At 41.8% G+C, this 25,078-nt stretch overlaps 1 long non-coding RNA gene across 1 annotated transcript; it reads left to right on the top strand.

Annotated features, from left to right (window-relative positions):
• Nucleotides 1-971: 971 nt before the first annotated feature.
• LOC102078980 (uncharacterized) lies at nucleotides 972-23,423 on the top strand. The gene is made up of 5 exons (XR_002059649.2): nucleotides 972-1,033; nucleotides 1,950-2,098; nucleotides 2,830-2,969; nucleotides 3,462-3,794; nucleotides 23,166-23,423. It is a non-coding gene; the product is annotated as an uncharacterized LOC102078980 (long non-coding RNA).
• Nucleotides 23,424-25,078: the final 1,655 nt, after the last annotated feature.

Genomic DNA, 25,078 nt, shown 5'->3' with positions numbered 1-25,078 from the left:
CATTTTTCAATCCCTCTGCAAAATGGGTTCAAAAACATAAACAACTGTTGGATGCTTTTGTCCGTGATTTGAACAGGGAGAACAAATTGTGGCAGGATCAGCCTGATATTATTTTGATCCCACTGTAACTTTACTGTATAAAGAGCTAACATCTCCAAAATGTCAGGAGTGGTTAGTCATTACAACAAGTGTTTGTGAACTAAAAATCAAGAATGTGGGATCCTGTTTGTCCGTGATTTGAACAGCCCAGGGCTGCTCCCGACAAAAGGAAAACCAATTCTGCAGGGAGACCTACCTTGGCACTTGTGCAGGTGAAACCAAAGGGAGGATATGCTTCACCATATTTTCTAGTCTTTGGCTTAGAATGAAGTTGGTTTGGAAACATATTCAGCTATGCTTCATCTCCTGCTTTGCGTTTGTGTAGGCGCCCCATTCTAGCAGTGTCCAAGCATTGTTGTTTTGTTTTGATTTTTTCCCTTTTCATGTCGCACCCCCCCTGAAATGGCTCTGTGCCCCCCCTAGGGGCGGGCCCCACACTTTGGGAAGGTCTGCACTAAGTGCCCATATATAGATATCACAGTTACCGGTACTCTGACTGAGCACACAGGAGATCTTAAGTGCTGTCAAACAACATGACACGGTAACTTAAAGAGACGACCGGTCAGTGAAAATGAGAGTCTGGGGATCCATCATCTAGAACACGGAGAGTGGAATATGTAAATAAATCTGACCAGTTAAGATAAAAACCAGTTAATCTGTATCACCAGCTAATCTAATGAGGTGAAGTTTGAAATTCAGGTTCTGTTTGTCACTGAAAATAACAGACTCACACATTTATAACCATGAAAGTGTTGGATCGCCTGTAAAGTCAACACAGACATGTCTGCTGGAACGCTCTGCTTGACTTTCCTGTTAGTTGTGTTTGTCTGTGCAGGTGAGTTTATTTAATTTTTGTATCATGTGTGAAGGAGACACGAGGCTGGATGGAAACTTAACATCTGTAATCCAGGTGTGACAGAGATTGTTGGAAAAGGTAAAACATTTTCATTAAAACCTTATTACTGTTTTGTTTTTGTTACTCGTCATTGTAGCTTGCTGTTAATGTTGTGCTAACAGTAGCGATTAGCTAGATACGTTAGCCGTTGACGTCAGAGCAATTTAGTATTCGGTGTTCTGAAAAACCATCCTACTCTGACAAAACGTCCTACCCACCTGTATACAGAACTGTTTTCCTAACAAAACCACTGTTATAATTAAGTGAAGGTGCTCCCAGCTAATTTGAACCTTTGGCTTCTAAAATATGTGGTTCAATTGCGTGCTGTGTACATAACGTGATGTCAGCTAGACCGATATTAAAATTTATAATATTGTTATAGTCACTAAAATGGCGCCTGAAGCCTGTTTTGACATGAGCTCTGTGTCTGCTCTAGAAAATTCAGTAGATCTGAGCTGTACATTAAATACTCACATGAACCTGTACTTTGAATTCTGTATGAGCTGTATAAAATACAGCAATGCATAAGTGTTTTGAATGAATAGAAATGTGACACATGAGAATGTGTGTCTTTGACTGTTCCTGTGTAACTTATTTTTGGACTAGTTGACAAGTTATGCTCTGGTCATTTGATGTTTCCAAGATAGATGTTCTTTTGTAATATAGTTAAATTTTCTTTGTACATTTCATTTATCCACCATCATACATTAAGCCAAGAAGAGGTCATTATACTAACAAGAGCTATCAACGCTGGGCAAAAGTTCACTCTGACAAGTTTGTAATCCAGCCAGGGTGTAAATATCGCTCAGCAGCCAGTCGTAGAGATGAAGCAGGAGGCATCAAAACATAAATCTACTCTACCTGGCTTAAATCACAAGACCACCTCTGACCAAAAAGCTGTAGATTTTTCTTGTTTGCACAAATTAATCCAGATTCACATTAATTCTGTTCACAGCTCCAACAAAATGAGGAAGAGGAGGGGGAGAAACACAATTAGATTGAATTACAATTGGATGGAAGGCGAGGACAAGGAGAAGGAAGCTTAGGATGAGGAGGAAGACAAGCAGCAGGAGCATCTTTAGGGATCTCTATGATGTCATTGAGGTTTGTTTCATTAATATTGTCCTCTCACAAAGAAAGATGACTTGTTTTAGTTCACCTACTTCCTGTATTAAATAGTGATGTGCAAAATGTGAAAAACCACAGAGCAGGCACGTATAGTGCATCTGCAGGTAAATGAACATCAAATCTCTCAGACACACTGAAATCTGTATATTTATCACCCTTATGATAAAACCCATGTCAGCCATTGGTTTATGGACTTTGTATTTTGAAGCCTCAACATTTGCTTTATTGCTATCGCTATGTTGGTTTTTGTGAGCCTTTTGGGACCATATTAGGATGAGGGATCAGAATCTGGAGTCGTGCACACTATTGTTTCATTTAGTGTATCCATAAGATTCGTATAGCAGATCCAAGTTGTGCCTTGAAAACAGGAAAGTCGTCTGCATAGAGGAGAACTTTAATAGCAGGCTTGTACAAAGTGAGGCTTTGTGCTCACATTTGCTGCAAACACTCGTTTTACTTCTGTTACCCTGTTTTGATGCAGAATTCACTTGAAATCAGGCAAGAACTGGACTTGTTTTTTATAATGTGTTCTTGTGAATTGATTGTGTATCCCATATGTTTGATTTGACTTTCTGCAAGACAACAGTCGTCCGCTGGCCAAAAAAGTTTTCCAAATACCTCCACGTGATCCAGCCTGGATTTAGAAAAGAATAGCAAAAAAAATCTGCACCTCCTGGTTCACATGCAATTTGTGTTTCTGTGTTAAGAGGCAGCGGCGAGAGGGGAGACCTTGGCTTATCCAGCTGGAGAGCTTGACCAGGAGGAGTCGAACATTAACTCTGCTCTTCCAGACCACCCTGCAGACTCGGCTGCTGGCATCGACAAGGGATGACGTGAACCATTAAAGGTGCCCCAAAGAACCATTTCTTGATGGTTCTTTGGGGCACCTTTAAAGGTTCTTCAATGAACCACTGAAAGAAATGGTTCTTAAAAGAACCATTGTTTGAAAGGTTCTTTGTGGCACCAAAAAAGGTTCTTCTATGGCATCAAAGAACCACTTTTGATTCCAGTTGGCACCTTTATTTTTCTGAGTGACAGTGTCTTATAATAAGAGCCTGTTTTCTCTCACACATTATGTTCACTTATTATCAGCACATGTTGTTGTTCTGTGGAAGCTAACATCTTGTAGTTTCTGACACTTTGCATGTTTAGCATGAGGCTAAAATTCCCCCTCAGTGGGTCACTGGTGACCTGCTGGATGTTCAGAGGTTCATTAAATCCAACATGACTAAAAACTCAAATGTCAAAGGAAATAAACAAAATATTTAAAGTCATTCATTTTGATCATAATTGTACTTTGACCTTTAACCTCTCTGCTCTGTGTTGTTTCCTCTTGCAGACCAGAAAACCATCACAGCTGAGTCTGGACAGGACGTCACTCTGACATGTCGAGCTCCAAATAACAACATCAGACGTGTGTATTGGAGCAGAGATGACCTGTTGCCAGAAAATGTGTTTTTGTACTAGCATTGTCGTTTCGATCCAGACGACCAGCATCCATCTTTTAAGAACCGGGTGGATCTGCAGGACAGACAGATGAAGGATGGAGACGTGTCTTTGATTCTGAAGGATGTGACGATTAATAATGCTGAAACATACGAGTGTGCTGTTTACATGGAAGAAACTCACTCATGGGAGCTCATCAGCATCATCTACCTCAGGGTTTCTCCAGGTGAGTGAGTAGAGTTGAGTGTGTGTGTGATCAGAGGTGAAGCTGCTTCCTGGTTGTTGATGTGTGTTTGTTGTATGGATGAGCTGGTGGATGTCAGAGGTAGACAGATGTTCCTCCAGCTGTTGTCTTTGTGGCTGGTAGTCTAGAGTTGTAGAGCAGCATTGTTTGGGTAAGGTTAGAGCAGAAACAAAGACATTTATGAATCAGTCTCTTCTTCTCTTGCTCTCTAACTCGTCTGTAAACATGTGTGGGGAAACTCAATGTTAAAGCCTACAGCTGGAGGGGGAGGGGAGGGGTGAAGCTGGTGGTTGTGAGTCTGTGAAAGTGAATCCTGCCGGTGCCATAGCTGCTGAAAACGTACTTAGTGCAGACACAAAACGTCCATCAGCTTCAAAGTGTGTCAGAAAAATGTCCACATGATGACTGATGGATGAGAGAGGTCCCATTGTTGTTGTTGTGCACAAATCATTGAACAACACAAACACTTAGAGCTCCTTTCAGTGCTGCCTGTTTTGTTACTGCACACATTTCTGATGGTCCTACAGTCCAACGTAGCAAACATCTCCCTGAAGCCTCTTCCTTAGAGACCAAAGGTTGGATCAGAGCAGCTGAAAGGACACATCTATGAATGCAGGCAGAGACTTTCTCACAACCTCACACTTCCTCTGATCAGAGTTATATTCAGGTTTAAACTCAACTATTTTGCACCTGATGAAAGTCAAAGGCAACACAAAACCATTCAGAGATAATTAATTATGGATTTGACTTTGTTTGAAAGTTAATATTTTCTTGTTCCTGAAAATATTAGCATGTGGCTGAACCTTTAAGTGATGCACTGGTGAGCTGATGTGTGGCAACCGGTTAACTAATCGAATCCAAAATAATTCAAAACTAAGATAAACAATCTAAAAATAAAACATAGAAAACATAATTCCCCCATGATACGGTACACGTGGTACAGTCCTCTCAGCACTTCCTGGGGTTTCTTTCCTCATTTATCGACACTGATGACTTACAGAGACTCTCAGCATCAAACACAGGATAAAGAAAAAAAACAAAAACGATTAAGCACAATAACTGCACTGAATATTAAAAGTAACTCTACACCAGGAAACCATCAAATGTTCTACAAATGTAATTTTACTGAGTTTTAACCAGTGAAAATGTCTGAGATATTTATACAGTGTAAAAACTTAAATAATCAATTTTATAGATGCGTGATTGTCACCCCTGAAACATTGTTTTCAGTGTATCAGACTTTAAGTATGATGTTTGGTATATAGTGTACTGTACTGGTGGATTTTTTTGTGTTTTCATTTAAAAACAGGAAACGCGATCGACCAAAACTGCAGCCTCCATATTGTTTTGAAACATGGCCGCCAAACCAAAAGAAAACCCAACAAACCTGCGTTTCCACTATTTTAACAGTGATAGAGCATACAGTGTCTGATGTGATGATTTATATTTAGGGATAGAATTTCAAATCTTGGTTGTTGTTTTTTTTAACACACTAAAATTACCAGTTAACTCCCAGGGGTTTTTAACAACCGATGTGAAGTCAGCCATCATGTTTGGCTCAATCAGCAGAAAAACGAAGACTGAAGATCTGCGAGAGCTCATTAAAATACATGTTATTTTTGAAAAGTAAAATCATCACTAGTTTGAAAATGTGTTTCTTTAGCATGAGGCTAAAACACAGCTGTACCTGTGATCTGGTAAATGATCACAGCTCTGTCCCACCTATCCTAATAACTCTTGAAGTCAAGCATCCATCCACTTAGATGACCTCCATCAGTTTTCTTTAGCACAGTCTTGCTCGCTCTGGAATCTGTGTTAAACATCCTCATCTGTGAGAGTGTGAGGCTTCACACTGAGCTCATTTTTCATTTATTAATTTACGTACATTATGTCCTGATAGCTTTAACCTTAGAATTTAAACCATGTGTAGTTGAGCAGACTCAGTCCTCCCTGCATGTTTCAGGTGTTGATGTTACACAGAGAGAACAGCTGCTGTCAGTCTGCCATGTTTAAATCAAGGCAAAATACTGTAGCTGTGTTTCTGTCCTCTTGCTGTAATGTTCCTGAAACCAGCTGAGCAGAGTTACTGATCTGTAAGCAGTTTCCAAATTCCAGAATCACTGCCTGGATCGTTCTACAAACTTTGGAGGAGCATGATCACATTGTAAATTTGAACCTCTCCTGCTGAAATCATCAGTGATCCCTGACACATCTGGACCAGCTCTGATAAATTGTTGTTCTCTTGCATCATCATCTCCTCTGAATTTTGTTTTAAAATTAATTAATTCATGGTTGAGAACATTTGAGCTGATCTTTGTACTATAAACTTACAAACCCCGGTTTGCCTGTGTAACAACTGTATTAGGAAATTAAAGAAGATTAATTCAATAATTATCAGGGTTAATGACACAATCACACTGAGCTCACTGTGGTGTTAAAAGAATCATCTTTTAGCTGCATTTTTTAAAGCTGTCTGTCAGTTTGCACTTTTAGTATTATTATCATATTATTTGAAGTGCTTCATATATAAACATTGTAAATTGTGTAAACAGTGTAGTTTGTTTGGTGTGACAGAGCTGTTATCACTGAATCACAGGTTCAGATGTTTCAGCCTCACAATAAACAAACACATAGTGATGTGTCGGTCGCAAACGAAACGGCTCTTAGAGCCGGGTCTTTGAAGTGAACGACGCAAGCCGGCTCCTTATTGGGAGCCGTGGGTTTGGGTTTTTTTTCCTTTCTCTCACCCTCTCTCTCGCACTTTTTTTTCCGCTTCACTCCGCATGCCAGCCTTGTGCTTTGCGCAAGGCTGGCATGCGTTGTTTCACTTTAAATTTGTTTAAAAAGAAAAAGCTGAAAATTTAAATAGTTAAACATTGAAATGTAAATAGTTGGTTTTTGTATTATATGATTTATTTTTTACATTTTATGTGGAGTGAACTCCAAACATCACTCCACTGTTAAAGCTTCTGCACTGATTGTTTCAGGTTCAGTTCTAGTGATGTTTCGTTCGCGAACGACACGTCTCTTAGAGCCGGATCTTTGAAGTGAACGACGTGAGCCGGTTCCATATTGGGATTCGTGTTTTTTGTTTTTTGTTTTTTTTCTCTCTCTCTCTCACCCTCTCTCGCACTTTTTTTCCGCTTCACTCCACACACGAACCTTGTGCTTTGCGCTGGGCAGAGGGGGGAGGGGCGGCAGTTACACTCGCAGTAGGAATGGAACAGAGCGGGAGGGAAAGACAGAGAAATAGAGCCAGGGACAACAACGTCACATTAGAAAGGTATAGTGATCATCCACAACTATTTTCAGTTGCAAATGATAAAGGAATCAGAAAGTTTATTCATGCAGGCCCATATGACAGAGAAGGTGCATCTTATTTTTAGGGCCCTCGCACTAAGAGTGCGAAGGCCCTATTGTATCTGCTCCGTTTATTATTATTATTATTGTGTGGATGCTTTAAGGCATCCACATTATTTATTATTATATTATTTATTATTATATATTATTATTATTATTATATTATTATTATTTTTTTTTTTTTACCGAAATGAATTGCCCTTTTGAGGGCTTTAACATGCTCAAAAACTCTTGAAATTTTGCACACATGCCAGGTCTGGTGAAAAATTTTGTATTTTAATGGTTTTACATATGAGCATTGGGAAATGGCTCTGTAGTGCCACCTATGCCTTGTTAAATGCAGCCTTACGAACACATCGTTTGAGCTACATGTATGAAATCTGGCACACATGTGTATCATGGCAAGACGAACAAAAAAGTCTATGGGACCATTGTTGCAAACCCAACAGGAAGTCCGCCATTTGCAAGTGAAGGTGACATTTTGGCTCTAATTTTGCCATTTCCATGCCTCGAACTTTTTCGAACTCCTCCTTGGGATTTGGTCGTATAAGCTTCATATTTGGTCAGTATCAACTACACACCTGGGCCATGTTAAATTGCGGAGCTTTTGAGTTTTCGCGATACGGTGAAGCGGCGGCGCCACGGCGAATTTCGATGACTCGCCATGAAAATCTTATTGCCTCTCATTCTGTCATACATGGTCCGACCTGGACCAAAGAGCACACATATGATAAGGCTCCACCCCTGAACATATTTCAACTGCCATATTTGACATGAGGGACAGCGCCACCTAGTGGCAACAGGAAATGTCATGTTTTACACTTTGGGGTACAGTATATTGATGGGTGACCTCTGCAGCCTCAAATTTCTCCAGGAAAGCCTTAAGGAGTTGGTCTTGGCTTGCAGTGAAAACTGTGAGTTTTCGTGGAAGGGTGTGACCCCAGCAGCATGGCGAACATTGACGTCTCGCCATGAAGAAACAAATTAGTGTAACTCAATGAAATCCAATCTGATCAGTACCAGACCTTACAGGCATGATGTCAGTCCCGCCCTGAACAGATTGATGTGCCCATTGTCAAGAATGCATAGAGCGCCACCTAGTGGCAACAGGAAATGTCATGTCTTTCACTTTGTTGCACTGATTTTCACAGGTTCATCGTGGCCACCTCAAAAGCGGTGAATATTAACATGAGTCCCTCGTGATGCTTCAGTGAGAAAATTGTGACTTTAAACTGAACGGCGCACCCTGGTGGCAACGCATTTCACCATGAAAGATGAAGTGGCTTTTGAGGGGCTTGGAAAGTTTAAAAAGTCTTGAAATTTGGCGTACACCTCCAATGTGATGAGCACTATCTTGTTACGGGATCATTTTCATTAAATGGCGCAAAATGGCTCCACAGCGCCCCCTACAATATTTCAAATCATCAGCCCCTGCTCTGTGTTTTATCTATGAGTCTGAAATCTGGCAAGCTTATGTAAGATATCAAGATGTACAAAAAAGTCTCTTGGAGCAATATCCCAAATCCAACATCAAGTCAGCCATTTTAAAACGAATGTGTAATTTTGGCGACATTTTCCCCTCTTTTCAGGTACCGTTCTGTGACGAACTCCTCCGAGGGATTTCATCAGATTGACACAATCTCCTGTGTGTGGAATCTAAAGACCTTTGTGATGTTAAATTGCGAAGCTTTTTCCGTTCAGGGAAATGGGGTGGTCATGGCGGCACGTGGAGTTTCAATCACTCGCCAAAAAGCAGTAATCTGCTGTCACTCAAAAACACAATGTCCAGTCTCTCCCAAAGTTCGCAGGCATGATGAGACTCGACCTCGGAAATGTTTGTTATGCCATTCGTCAGTAATGGTTAGAGTGCCACCTAGTGGGATGACTATAATCATGATTGAATGAGATGAAATGTTAGCTGGTGGTTAAATGCATGAATTCCATCAATGTGACATCAGATCGGACGTGCTACTTTTAGGTGTTGAGCGTGGCTCGACGCGCCGCGGTGCGAGGGCCCTCATAACGCTGCTTGCAGCTTTAATTATTATTATTATTATTCAGGCAAAACAAGGGCCTTTTTGAGGGCCTAAACATGCTCAAAAACTCATGAAATTTTGCACACATGCCAGGTCTAGTGAAAAATTTTGTATTTTAATGGTTTTACGTATGAGCACTGGGAAATGGCTCTAGAGCGCCACCTATGCCTTGTTAAATGCAGCCCTACGAACACATCGTTTGAGCTACATGTATGAAATCTGGCACACGTGTATCATGCCAAGAGTCGAAGGAGTTTGCAAAGAAAAGCGTCTGGACTTCTTTAAGTTGCTTGAAGACGTTTCACCTCTCATCCGAGAAGCTTCTTCAGTTCTAAGGTCAAATGGACGAGAGTCACAGATTTAAGCACGACATCCCAGTGTACTTCAGACCCAGCAACACACTCAGACACAAACTGGTTCACCCGAAAGACAAAACTCCGAAACACAGACTGAACAACATGGTGTATGCGGTACAGTGCAGCGAGGAATGCCCAGACCTCTACATCGGAGAGACCAAACAGCCACTTCACAAGCGTATGGCACAACATAGAAGAGCCACCTCCACAGGACAAGACTCAGCAGTCCATCTGCATCTTAGGGATAAAGATCACTCTTTCGAGGATGCCAATGTTCACATTTTGGACAGAGAGGACAGATGGTTTGAAAGAGGAGTGAAAGAGGCCATCTATGTCCACTGTGAGCGACCATCTTTGAACAGAGGCGGTGGTTTACGACACCAACTGTCTGCCATCTATAATCCAGTTTTGAGTTCCCTCTCCAGGCGCCTTAACGCCCACTCACATCCTGGGCCATCTGACCTCAGGAATTCACATGACAAGGTGGGGCCAGGTTTCACAATGAGCTCACCCGAAACCCTGGCTGATTAGGTCCCACACCCGCTTTCACACCTTGGCGCATGTGATTAGAGGATCACCAGGGGGTCCTTTGTCCCTCCTTGGGGGGATACCCCCACTGGGTTTAAATCTGGGACTCTCGGCCATTTGACCTTAAAACTGAAGAAGCTTCTCGGATGAGAGGTGAAACGTCTTCAAGCAACTTAAAGAAGTCCAGACGCTTTTCTTTGCAAACTCCTTCGACTACGATGACCTGGATGACTGAGAACCTTCACAGACATATCATGCCAAGACAAACAAAAAAGTCTATGGGACCATTGACGCAAACCCAACAGGAAGTCCGCCATTTCGAAGTGAAGATGACATTTTGGCTCTAATTTTGCCATTTCCATGCCTCGAACTTTTTCGAACTCCTCCTTGGGATTTGGTTGTATAAGCTTCATATTTGGTCAGTGTGAACTACACACCTGGGCCATGTTAAATTGCGGAGCTTTTGAGTTTTCACAATACGGTGAGGCCGTGGCGCCATGGCGAATTTGGATGACTCGCCATGAAAATCTTATTGCCTCTCATTCCCTCATACATCATACAGGGGCGATCGTGGCTCAAGAGTTGGGAGTTCGCCTTGTAATCGGAAGGTTACCGGTTCGAGCCCCGGCTCGGACAGTCTCGGTCGTTGTGTCCTTGGGCAAGACACTTCACCCGTTGCCTACTGGTGGTGGTGGCCCGGTGGCGCCAGTGTCCGGCAGCCTCGCCTCTGTCAGTGCGCCCCAGGGTGGCTGTGGCTACAACGTAGCTTGCCATCACCAGTGTGTGAATGGGTGGATGACTGGATATGTAAAGTGCTTTGGGGTCCTTAGGGACTAGAAAAGTGCTATATAAATACAAGTCATCATCATTTACATTGTCCGCCCTGCACCAAAGAGCACACATATGATAAGGCTCCAGCCATATTTGACATCAGGGACAGCGCCACCTAGTGGGAACAGGAAGTGTCATGTTCCAGATCGGACGTGCTGGTTGTAGGTGTTGGGCGTGGCTCGACGCGCCGGGGGCGCGAGGGCCCTCATAATGCTGCTTGCAGCTTTAATTGTTTTCATATTTTAATTTATATTTAATTGTGTTGTGGTTTGTAGTGTTTTGTGTTGTTTCAGTTTTAAAGTTGTTTTAAAAAATTATGATTTATTTATTACATGTTATTTTAGTGAATAAATAAAAGTATATTTACAGTGGCCCCTAGAGACAAAGCACATACAAACCCCGAAGCACGTACAAGCCCCGAAGCATGTAAAAACTCCAAAACACAACAGCAGTGCTCCAGGATGCTAGGCACAATGTTGAGCTTTTGTTACCTAATGGCTACACAAGCCAGGAAGTACCAACGACCGGATTTGGTTTGTGGTAGTAACAGGTAAATGAACAATATATTCAGAACCAGAATCAGAATACTTTATTGTTCCCTTTTTTCTTTTTTTTTTTTTGTTACAGTGCTCCATTAGAAAAAGACATTAACAAGACAGACAATACACTAACTAAGAATAGCACAATATATACAGGCATATATATAAATAAGTCATTTATTAATAAATAGCTAAAAAGAAACGTGTAGCTGTTGCAGTAAACAGTGTGTTAAGTGGATGAGTTGTACAGGGAGATGGCCACAGGCAGGAATGATTTCCTGTGTCGTTCAGTGGTGCTTTTCGGTAATCTCAGTCTCTCACTGAACGTGCTCCTGTGACTGGCCAGCATGTAATGGAGTGGGTGGGAGGTGTTACAGGAACTGGACCTTCCTGTTCCTGCTCAAACACAGTGGTGTTTCTGAGTAGCTTTTCTGCTTAGCAATTTAATTTAAATCTTTTGATACATCCCTTTTTCATAGTATAATCTTAACGTGCTTCATCTGAATCAGCCTTTCTGTGTGCTCACTGCCTAATTTATAGCCAAAGTATTCATTCACTGTCTCTTTACTGTTTCACTAGCTTAGCTTAGCTCGTAGCCGACTCGTTAGCACCATGGCTACTTCACCTGTCCCTCCTGCACTTTCCTGCTCATTGTGTCAGATGTTTAGTTACTCCTCGGCCTCCTTTAGCAGTAATGATACCTGTAACAAATGTAGCATATTTGCAGCTCTGGAGGCCAGGATTACTGAATTGGAGACTCGGCTTCGCACCCTTCATTCACCCGTAGCTAGCCAGGCCCCTGCAGCTGGTGCAGTCGAAGATAGCATAGGCCCCGCTAGCTGTTCCCCGGCAGACCCCAAGCAGCTGGGGAAAGAGGGCGGCTGGGTGACGGTGAGGAGGAAGCATAGTCTTAAACAGAAGCCCCAGGTATACCACCAACCTGTTCATGTGTCTAACAGTTTTTCCCCACTCGGCGACACACCCGCCGGGGGTCAAACTCTGGTAATTGGTGATTCTGTTCTCAGACATGTGAAGCTAGAGACACCGGCAACCATAGTCAATTGTCTTCCAGGGGCCAGAGCAGGCGACATTGAAGGAAATTTAAAACTGCTGGCTAAGGGTAAACATAAATACAGTAAGATCATAATTCACGTCGGCAGTAATGACACCCGGTTACTCCAATCGGAGGTCACTAAAATCAATATTGAATCGGTGTGTAACTTTGCCAAAACAATGTCGGACTCAGTAGTTTTCTCTGGTCCCCTCCCCAATCAGACCAGGAGTGACATGTTTAGCCGCATGTTCTCCTTAAATTGCTGGCTGTCTGAGTGGTGTCCCAGAAACGATGTGGGCTTCATAGATAATTGGCAAACCTTCTGGAGGAAACCTGGTCTTGTTAGGAGAGACGGCATCCATCCCACTTTGGATGGAGCAGCTCTCATTTCTAGAAATATGGACCAATTTATTAAACCCCCCAAAATATGACTATCCAGAGTTGGGACCAGGAAGCAGAGTTGCAGTCTTACACGCCTCTCTGCAGCTTCTCTCCTCCTGCTACCCCCCCAAAAACCCATCTCCATTGAGACTGTGTCAGCTCCCAAAAAGACAAAAAACAAACCAAAAACCAGCAATAAACAACTTAAACATAAACAACCACAAAGAAAGAACAATACAGTATCCACATCTGAACCAAAGAGTAAAACAGTGAAATGTGGATTATTAAATATTAGGTCTCTCTCCTCCAAGTCTCTGTTAGTACATGACTTAATAATTGATCAACAAATCGATTTACTCTGCCTTACAGAAACCTGGTTGCAGCAGGATGAGTATGTTAGTTTAAATGAATCAACACCCCCGAGTCATTCTAACTACCAGAAATCTCGAAGCACAGGCCGAGGGGGTGGTGTGGAAGCAATTTTTCACACCAGTCTATTAATTAACGAAAGACCAAGACAGACTTTTAATTCATTTGAAAGCCTGATGCTTAGCCTCGTCCACCCCAGCTGTAAAACTCAGAAACCAGTCTTACTTGTTATCATCTATCATCCACCTGGGCCTTACACAGAGTTTCTCTCTGATTTCTCAGACTTTTTATCTGATTTAGTGCTCAGCTCAGATAAAATAATTATTGTGGGTGATTTTAACATCCATGTAGATGCTAAAAATGACAGCCTCAACATGGCATTTAATCTGTTATTAGACTCAATTGGCTTCTCTCAAAATGTAAAAGAACCCACCCACCACTTTAATCACACTCTAGATCTTGTTTTAACATATGGCATAGAAACTGAACATTTAACAGTGTTTCCTGAAAACCCTCTGCTGTCTGATCATTTCCTGATAACATTTACATTTACAATAATTGATTACACAGCAGTGGAGAGTAGACTTTATCAAAGTAGATGTCTTTCTGAAAGTGCTGTAACTAAGTTTAAGAATATAATCCACCCACTGTTATCATCTTCAATGCCCTGTACCAACATAGAGCAGAGCAGCTATCTGAACGCTACTCCAACAGACGTCGATTATCTTGTTAATAATTTTACCTCCTCACTACATACGACTCTGGATACTGTAGCTCCTGTGAAAACCAAGGCCTCAAATCCGAAGTACCTGACTCCGTGGTATAATTCTCAAACACGTAGCCTAAAGCAGATAACTCGTAAGCTGGAGAGGAAATGGCGTGTCACAAATTTAGAGGATCATCATTTAGCCTGGAGAAATAGTTTGCTTCTTTATAAGAAAGCCCTCCGCAAAGCCAGAACATCTTACTATTCGTCACTGATTGAAGAAAATAAGAACAACCCCAGGTTTCACTTCAGCACTGTAGCCAGGCTGACAAAAAGTCAGAGCTCTACTGAGCCAACAATCCCTTTAACGTTAACTAGTAATGACTTCATGATTTTCTTCACAAATTTTATCATTAGAGAAAAAATTACCAATAATCATCCCACAGATGTAATATTATCTACAGCTACTTTTAGTACCATTGATGTTACGTTAGACTCTTTTTCTCCAATTGATCTTTCTGAGTTAACTTCAATAATTAATTCCTCCAAACGATCAACGTGTCTTTTAGACCCCATTCCTACAAAACTGCTCAAAGAAGTCCTGCCATTAATTAATCCTTCAATCTTAAATATGATCAACCTATCCCTAATAATCGGCTATGTACCACAGGCCTTCAAGGTGGCTGTAGTTAAACCTTTACTTAAAAAGCCATCTCTAGACCCAGCTGTCTTAGCTAATTATAGGCCAATCTCCAACCTTCCTTTCATATCAAAAATCCTTGAAAGAGTAGTTGTCAAACAGCTAACAGATCATCTGCAGAGGAATGGCTTATCTGAAGAGTTTCAGTCAGGTTTCAGAGCTCATCACAGCACAGAAACAGCTTTAGTGAAGGTTACAAATGATCTTCTTATGGCCTCTGACAGTGGACTCATCTCTGTGCTTGTCCTGCTAGACCTTAGTGTTGCGTTCGATACTGTTGACCATAATATCCTATTAGAGTGATTAGAACATGCTGTAGGTATTACAGGTACTGTGCTGTAGTGGTTTGTATCATATCTATCTAATAGACTCCAATTTGTTCAAGTAAATGGAGAGTCCTCTTCACACACTAAGGTCAGTTATGGTGTTCCACAGGGTTCAGTGCTAGGACCAATTCTATTTACATTATACATGCTTCCCTTAGGCAGCATCATTAGAAGACATAGCATAAATTTTCACTGCTATCCAGATGACACGCAGCTCTATCTATCCATGAAGCCAGGTAACACACACCAATTAGTTAAACTGCAGGAATGTCTTAAAGACATAAAGACCTGAATGGCCGCTAACTTTCTGCTTCTTAATTCAGATAAAACTGAGGTTATTGTACTTGGCCCTGAAAATCTTAGAAATATGGTATCTAACCAGATTCATACTCTGGATGGCATTACCTTGGCCTCCAGTAATGCTGTGAGGAACCTTGGAGTCATTTTTGACCAGGACATGTCCTTCAATGCACATATTAAACAAATATGTAAGACTGCTTTCTTCCATTTGCGCAACATCTCTAAAGTTAGAAATATCCTGTCTCAGAGTGACGCTGAAAAACTAGTTCATGCATTCATTACTTCCAGGCTGGACTACTGTAATTCTTTATTATCAGGATGTCCTAAAAACGCGCTGAAAAGTCTTCAGCTAATCCAAAATGCTGCAGCAAGTGTCCTGACAGGGACTAGAAAGAGAGAGCATATTTCTCCTGTTTTGGCTTCCCTTCATTGGCTTCCTGTTAAATCCAGAATTGAATTCAAAATCCTGCTCCTCACATACAAGGTCTTAAATAATCAGGCCCCATCTTATCTTAATGACCTTGTAGTACCATATCACCCTATTAGAGCACTTCGCTCTCGCTCTGCAGGCTTACTTGTTGTTCCTAGAGTATTTAAAAGTAGAAAGGGAGGGAGAGCCTTCAGTTTTCAGGCCCCTCTTCTGTGGAACCAGCTTCCAGTTTGGATTCGGGAGACAGACACTATCTCTACTTTCAAGATTAGGCTTAAAACTTTCCTTTTTGCTAAAGCATATAGTTAGGGCTGGATCAGGTGACCCTGAATCCTCCCTTAGTTATGCTGCAATAGACGTAGGCTGCCGGGGATTCCCATGATGCATTGAGATTTTCCTTTCCAGTCACCTTTCTCACTCACTATGTGTTAATAGACCTCTCTGCATCGAATCATATCTGTTATTAATCTCTGTCTCTCTTCCACAGCATGTCTTTCATCCTGTTTTCCTTCTTTCACCCCAACCGGTCGCAGCAGATGGCCGCCCCTCCCTGAGCCTGGTTCTGCCGGAGGTTTCTTCCTGTTAAAAGGGAGTTTTTCCTTCCCACTGTCGCCAAAGTGCTTGCTCATAGGGGGTCATATGATTGTTGGGTTTTTCTCTGTATTTATTATTGTGCTATCTACTGTACAATATAAAGCGCCTTGAGGCGACTTTTGTTGTGATTTGGCGCTATATAAATAAAATTGAATTGAATCCAACATTATCTTTATCTTGGACAACATCTGCCTCTCCGACACAACCTTGAGGGAGTCCAGCTTCATCCCCACAACACTACTGGCCTTACGGATCAGTTTATCGAGTCTGTTGGCATCTGTGACCCTCAGCCTGCTCCCCCAGCATGCAACAGCATAGAGGATCGCACTGGCCACAACAGATTCGTAAAAAAAATCCTGAGCATTTTCTGGCAGATGTTGAAGGACCTCAGTCGCCTCAAAAAATAGAGATGACTCTGGCCCTTTCTGTAAAGTGCTGTGGTGTTTTGAGCCCAGTCCAGTTTATTGTCAATGTGTACTCCAAGGTATTTATAGTCCTCCACAATGTCAACACTGACCCCCTGGATTGAAACAGGGGTCAAGTGTTTCCTGGTCTTCCTGAAGTCCACTATTAATTCCTTGGTCTTTGCCACGTTGAGCTGCAGATGATTCTGCTCACACCACGTGACAAAGGAGGCGACCACAGCCCAGTACTCTGTCTCATCATCCCTGCTGATGCATCGAACCACCGCGGAGTCATCAGAAAACTTCTGAAGATGGCAGGTCTCTGTGCAGTGGTTGAAGTCTGTGGTGTAGAGGGTGAAGAGGAAGGGGGAGAGGACAGTCCCCTGTGGTGCCCCTATGCTGCTGATTACCTTGTCAGACACACACTGTGGGAGACGTACATATCGTGGTCTTCCTGTCAGGTAATCAACAATCCAGGACACCAGAGAAGCATCCACCTGCATCGCTGTTAACTTTATCTCCCAGGAGGGTCGGCCAGATGGTTTGAAAGCACTGGAAAAGTCAAAAAACATGACCCTCACAGTGCTCGCCGGCTGGTCCAGATGGGTGTATACACGATTGAGCAGGTCCTCTGTTCCGAGACGAGGCTGATAAGCAAATTGAAGGGGATCCAGATGTGGTCTTACTATGGGTCGCAGCTGGTCCAGGATGAGCCTTTCCAGGGTCTTCTTCTCTTCTTGTTGTTGAGGAGGGCTTTGATGTCCTTAGTCACCCACGGCTTGTTATTTGGGTAACAATGAACAGTCTGAGCTGGAACAATGGAGTTGATGCAGAAAGTTATGTAGTCTGTGATACACTCAGTAAGCCCATTGATGTCCTCAGCGTGAGGCTCACAGAGTGTCTCCCAGTTGGTCACCTCGAAACAGTTTCTACTTTCCTCTTAAAAAGAATTCTACAGGCTGTTTAAATGTTTTGCTAGACTGCCTCAATGACATTAAATCATGGTTGGCATTACATTTTTTCAATGTATATGATCAAAAAACAAGATTTGTCTATTTGGACCTTCTGACCCATGTTCTTCTCTTAAGGGTGAACTTTGTCCTCTAGAAAAGTGCAGAACTTCTGTTGTAAAAAAATCTGGGAGTGTTCTCTGGTGGCAGTTTTTCATTTTAGAAACAAATACATTCTGTTGTAAAAAGTCCAGAACTCCTGTTACAAAAAAATCTGTCTGGGGAGAAGGTGAGAGGTGAGACAAAGTGCAGCTGCGGTTATGACATAACTGGGGCGATCGTGGCTCAAGAGTTGGGAGTTCGCCTTGTAATCGGAAGGTTGCCGGTTCGAGCCCCAGCTTGGACAGTCTCGCTCGTTGTGTCCTTGGGCAAGACACTTCACCCGTTGCCTACTGGTGGTGGTCAGAGGACCCGGTGGTGCCAGTGTCTGGCAGCCTCGCCTCTGTCAGTGCGCCCCAGGGTGGCTGTGGCTACAATGTAGCTTGCCATCACCAGTGTGTGAATGTGTGTGTGAATGGGTGGATGACTGGATATGTAAAGTGCTTTGGGGTCCTTAGGGACTGTTAAAGCGCTATATAAATACAGGCCATTTACCATAACCACACACATACGTACACATAGTAGTAGGCTCATTTTGTGGTAAAGAGTTCAGATTTAATTCTGCTATAACTGCAAGAGTGCCGGCGTACGCGACCGAGCTGTTTCAGGAAACCGATCTGCTGATTCCAGCGATAAGCGACAGCGGTGAGACGAGCTGTGGGGGAAGACACCTGCATGGAGGCGAAGACGTGATGTTCTTTTTGAACTGTGTCACAAGTTGTCAAACTGAACGTTTGTGGTTTTGGGTTGACGTACGCTGTATTGTGTCTGCTTCATGCATGAAAGGGGGGGGCTGTATTACCCCAACCCTATAAAACCTTTGTTTGAGTATTGGTAGACAGAGATCTGATGCTGTCTGCGAACAGGGTTAGATCTCTCCACACGTGTGTCATTAAATCTTCGTCTAACTTTACCCGGCCGGATCAATGGTCATTATTTTGTATTCCTCCTTCAATTTCTGAACCCTAACACAAGGTTTCATTTGAGAAACAAATAAACTCCTTTGTAAAAGCCAGCTTCTTCCAACTCAGGGCCCTTGCAAAAATTAAGAACGTTGTCATCTGCTGACTTTGGGAAATTGATTCATGCATTGCTTGATTACCGTAATAGTCTTTATTTTGATACCAGCCAGCGTCTGCTCTCTCCTCTTCGGCTTGTTGCAGCTTGAGTCTTGACAGGACCACCTAACCACGACCATATTTCCCCAGTCTTGGCTCATTTATTCTGGCTTGCAGTATGTTCTAGAATTGATTTTAAGATTTTATTGCTTGTTGTAAAGTCTCTAAATGGATGAGTCTCCTCGTACCTCTCTGTCCTTTTAACTAAAAATACTGAAAACAAAACTCCAAAGAGAGCTCATAAGTTGCTTCTCATTGTGTCTAGAAGCAGACTGAAACATAGAGGAGACCAGGCCTTTGTGGTTGCTGCGCCTAAACTTTGGATTATTGATGTGCTGTTCGCGAACGAAACGGCTCTTAGAGCCGGGTCTTTGACGTGAACGACGCAAGTCGGCTCCTTATCGCGAGCCGTGGGTTTTTTTTTCTTTCTCTCACCCTCTCTCTTGCCCTTTTCTTCCGCTTCACTCCACATGCGAGGCTTGTGCTTTGCGCTGGGAAGAGGGGGAGGGGCGGAGAAAGAGAGCCAGGGACAACAACATCACATTAGAAAGGTATAGTAATCATGCACAACTATTTTCAGTTGCGGATGATAACTGATTCAGAAAGTTTATTCATGCAGGCTTATATGACAAAGAATATGCAACCACCCACCCTCCACCTCATGATGCTTAATCGATGTAATCAACTTTAATTTGATGCAGGGTAAAAAAAAAAAAAAAGGCACAGAAATAAATTATTTTTCAAGAATAATTAAATAGATTCAACATCTTTCTTCAACAGAATTGCAGAATTCACAAATGGTACTTTCCCAAAGGAAAAAGTACTATAGCTTACTAGGGTATATTAGACTTAACAGTTACTATATACAGCAATGGACTTCTATATATTTTACATCAGATTAAAACTTTGGTTGTAAGATTCAGATAATTATTTATTAAAAGCTAGACATTTTAAATGAGAATAAGAAAGAAAAGTATGTCTTTGTGCCCCCTTTTCCCTGTTCATGCTCTATCGCCCCCCCCCCGGCTAAACTTTGCTAGATCCGCCCCTGCACAGTTACCAGCCGTCAGCTACGTAGAAAGGGATCCTGGTGTAGAAAGTAATATTAAATAAATTCTAACAACAGCATATCAAGCTTAAACGTGCTGCTGTTGTTCAGCCGCTGGTTTCCTCTTTCTGGTGCAAAGTGGGCCAAAAACAAACAAGAGAGACGGACTCGTGACAGAAAAGCCGATCAGCTGATCATTAAGCAGTTTCACGATTGAAGTAGCAGCAAGAAGAGGCACTCGCTCCATATATCGGTTGTTAAGCTTAACGTGGGAACGCTTTACAAACATTGAGATGAACTTATACACTTGCTTTACTTCTCTCTGGGATAACTTCCTTGGAGATGAAATACTGGTTTCATACACACAGCCACTCTATCACGTGACGCCAGGGCCGTGCAGAGACTTTTAAAGGGGCGGGTGCTCAAAGTTAAAAAGGGGCACATTGAACGAGGCTGAATAACAACAACACACATTCATCAAGAATCTAATATGGGCAACAAGGCAAAGCAAACGTAGCCTATGTTTTGCCTGATGGGTACAATGTTGCTGTTGAGGGGTGCTCCTGCTGCTGATGGTGCTGGAGGGCAGGGCTGTGCTGATCTGAGACTGTAGACATTAAAAAGTCCACAGGAGAGATGGTAGCTGATTAAACAAGTATCATGAGATAATAACAAAATGCAAAGATTGCGCTTGGAACCATAAGGCAACAAAAACTGTGAGAAATAATTTAGGCTCTGCCTGTGAATCACTCTTTGCTTCTTTTCTTCCTTCCATCCAATCATTTCACATATCACTCTCCACTTGCTGTCTATCAGAGAACAAGGCACAACTTGCTATTGCAATAAACTATAATTTAATTATCCACACCTAACAACTCTTGCACTTAATCAATAATACAATGATGACAGAAAAATGTTATAGCACTGCCTTTAGTAGCCTCACACAGCTCCTACTGTTTCCTCCTCATGTCCTTACCAGGCATGTCTGGACAATGTTATATCATGAATAATAATTTTTTTTAATCCATCTAAATAAAACACACACATGTACGCACACACAGTGACATTTTAGACCTTCTTCAGAATACTGTATATACTATGGGCATCACGGTGTTGATCCAGAATCCTTACATTATTATTTATTACTAGAGCTACAATAATAAAGCATTGAGGAGGGGGAAGTAATAAATATGAAATAATGTATTTATGATGATTCCATTTGTTTCACTATCCAGTCTGTGTAGGCAGAAAGCTTATTACATTTTTAAACTGTAGAGATACAATAATTTTACTGCTGTAAAATCCAAATTTTGTCTTATTTAAAATATAAATCTAATATAATCTGCTTCTTAATGTATGTTCTTTAAAATACAGCGTGTTTTTTAATATATTATAATTATAAGAATGCATAATTATGTGGACATGCATATTAGATCATTTTTTTAGTGAAATATAATCCCTCCAGAAAGGCAGGAAAAGCCCTGTAACTTACTTTAAAACTAAATATGTTCCCTAAAACGGTGACAGAGCTACAGACCCATGACAGCCTTACACAGGTAGCCAGCAGCTATGACCAGCACTACTTGTGCAGTTAATAAAAGGACAGGTAAAGTTTGTCGCGCTGTTGCACACACAGCACGCTCGTTTGTTTCAGTTCGTCATTTGCAACAAGACAACTTGCCAACGTGTACGTAATAAGCTAATACTCCTGTGTGCTACACACTACAGTGTGCGCTGTACACCTACTTACTGGTTTTGTCGCATCAGTCTGTGTCTCTGAGTTAATGTGTTTCTCCTACAGCTCCGGACCGCAAAAAATGCGCGTGCTCTTTGTGAGCTCTTTCCCGGCTCGTAACCAGCGCGTTCTGCCGTCAAGGGCGATCATTGGTTAAATGTGATCATGTGACTGATGCAAGCCAGATCCTTTTATTTAGCAAAACTGTTATTAATAGTTAAATATTATTGTTGAGGGCACTGACAGGACTCCGCACGCACACACACACACATAAAAAATAAATAAATACATTTTTTTAAGTTGCCTCAACAAAAGGGCACTTTGGGCACTCATCAGGAAAGGGGCGGGTGCTCAAGCCCCTCTAGCCCCCCCCTCTGCACGTGCCTGCGTGACGCATACTGCTGCAACGCGCTACTGTTATGAGCCGAGTTACGCCGTGTAGCAAGTTTGGTGAGGTGCTTTTTTGATATTTAATGGATCGGAGTACATTTTTTATTTCTCGCCGATATCCGATCCAGTAATTTAGGTCAGTATCAGACCGATACCGATACGTAATATTGGATCGGTCCATCTCTAGTTTATACACTGCTAACATGGCTGTGGTATGCTATCAGTGAATGCCGTCGGTGTTTACTGATAGCAAACTGTGGTATGGAGACGACTGTTTATAATATTTCTAGTGATACTCGAAAGGTCTCATCAAGTCCCGATTTAATTCAATTTATGCTGTTATCAATGTTAACAATGATAGCATGGTTGTGGTGTCTATCAGTGTATGCTCTCGGTGTTTGCTGATATCAAACTGTGGTATGAGGACCACTGTTGGTAATCTTTGTAGTGATACTCACTCCTTTTTCTTTATTTAGACCTGGTTTAATTCTGGTATAGTTGAATATTTGTATATAATCCCCGCAGCTGTCAGACTCTATAACAGGGGTCAGCAGCCTTTCTTCAAACTGAGAGTTAGATAACATTGTGAACAGTTTGGTTCATCTTTAGTTATATGGTTCTATCTAGCATATTCTATCTTGATAAGCTGTCTTATCACAGGTTAATTTTTCAAAAATATTAACAATGATTTAAGCAAGGAAAGGGCTACATGTCAACATACAACTCTTTATTTCTATTAATGTCTTACTTCATTCCTACCTGATTGACATGTTGAGGAATTATGAGTGATTGGCTCACTGTAGTGGTAAAAGTTGTTACCAATCAAATTATGATACGGTAAAGTTAAAACAAAACACAACTGACTGTTTTATATTATATGTAATATATATTATGTAATTATCCTTATAATTACAAAATGTTTTATGTAAGATTTATGTTTTGTAATTTAAATCTGACATCACAAAAGTATTTTGGAATTTGAATAATGCATTTTGTAACTGCAGTACACATAATACTAATTTTGAACAATTCTGTCCAGGTTCCTTGCCACCTGGGGACTCCTTCAGGACCATTGCGTTCAGTTTCAGAATCGGTGTGTCCACGGTGTGCCAGATCACCCCCCAGGTAGTGACGGCCATCTGGGACTGTCTAGTGGACGACTTCATAGCTGTGTCTTCACCTGGAGACTGGCGGTCCATCACAGAGGGATTTCAGGAGCGCTGGAACTTCCCTCTCTGCTGTGGAACTCTGGATGGGAAGCACGTCCAGACAAAGGCACCCCATATATCATATAGGAGACATGTCTGTGAAGGTTCTCAGTCATTCAGGTCATCGTAGTCAAAGGAGTTTGCAAAGAAAAGCGTCTGGACTTCTTTAAGTTGCTTGAAGACGTTTCACCTCTCATCCACACCGTGGACACACCGATTCTGAAGAACTGAAGAAGCTTCTCGGATGAGAGGTGAAACGTCTTCAAGCAACTTAAAGAAGTCCAGACGCTTTTCTTTGCAAACTCCTTTGACCATATAGGAGACACACACATTGATATACACTAAATATTTATTCCATTCATTTTTTTTTGGTGCCCAAATTTAAGCACCTGCTTGATTTTGTTTAAACAATTATTGCACACTTTTTGTAAATCCAATAAACTTCTTCTCACTTCTCAAATATCACTGTGTGTGTCTCCTGTATGATATATTTAACTGACATTTTTTATTGTAACAACCAACGATTTATACAGGAAAATAATGGCTATTAACAAGGTTGCCCAAACTTTTGCATCCCACTGTATTAATATATTTTGTCATTAGTATAATATGAAATAAATTCTACATGTGTCAAGTCGTGTGCCAACATTTGCTGTGTAGTAGAACTGAGACATTAGTCATTATAAAAATTTATTTGAAATAATATTAAAATTCTCAAACAGAAAAACATTAAACATAAATATATAAAATATAAGTATTTACAGAGAGACAGGAATAAAAAGGACCCAGCTGCTCTCCAGAGCAGGAACAAGGCTGAGGAGGAAATGCTCCATTGGAGACTGGCGTGGCCTCTTCAGGGACACCAGGATGGCCAGCTCCACCGCCGATGGACCGTCCTGGGACCCGTCCCTCATCTGCCTCGGAGCTGTCCTCCTCTGTGGGCCTGTAAAACAGCACAAAACACAAAGAAATGAGAAGGCTGCTACTAGATTTTAATTTCAACATTGGAAAAAAAACAACAACAGGATATAATCAGATTAGTTGTAGATATTTAGTAAAGGTGATCACAAGGGAATCCCACCGAGTAAAAAGCTATCAGTGCTTGCTGTAGATCTGATGCTACAATTACATACCTGTGGGTGCAGCAGCAGGAGCTCAGGGACTGGGGAGCAAGGAGAAGCAACAGGGGATGCTCTGCTGCAGAATCAGTTGGCTCTGTCCAGATAATATTAAATGTTAACAGGTTTTAAACAATAGTCATAGAGAAAGTATATACAGTGGTCCCTCATTTATTGCAGCAGGGGTTGTCAGAATAACTAGCCCCTCGCCACGCACTTTATACACTTTTTCCCCACACACATGAACATTAGTCACAGTTCTCACAAGTTGATTCTCAAAGTGCAAACCTTCGTAGATTGCAAAACGTAAAAGTATTATCATGCCGTGTTTTGTCTTCGTCTGCCTGCCACTTTTGTGCGCCTTTTTCCCTCGCATTGCAGGTGTCTATTTCCGAATGAGGGTCATAGTTATGGGTGTTTTTGCGCTGTTTTTTCTATTGGACGTGTCAGGATTCCTGGGTCATTGACCCAGCGTTTTCAGTTCATGTTCTGTTTTCACCACTCCTGCCATTTCCTGTTTCATTATGTTCAGCTGTGTATTCGCCTGTGTCCAATTATCGTCATCATCCAGTCTGTGTATTTAAGTTCCTCAGTTTTACCACTTCTCTGTCGTGTCATTGATGTTA

This window comes from Oreochromis niloticus, unplaced genomic scaffold (genome assembly GCF_001858045.2).
Source record: "Oreochromis niloticus isolate F11D_XX unplaced genomic scaffold, O_niloticus_UMD_NMBU tig00000734_pilon, whole genome shotgun sequence".
In the NCBI taxonomy this organism is placed as follows: domain Eukaryota; kingdom Metazoa; phylum Chordata; class Actinopteri; order Cichliformes; family Cichlidae; genus Oreochromis; species Oreochromis niloticus.
The sequence above is the reverse complement of the archived record's forward strand: the minus strand, read 5'-3'. Positions and strand labels throughout refer to the sequence as shown.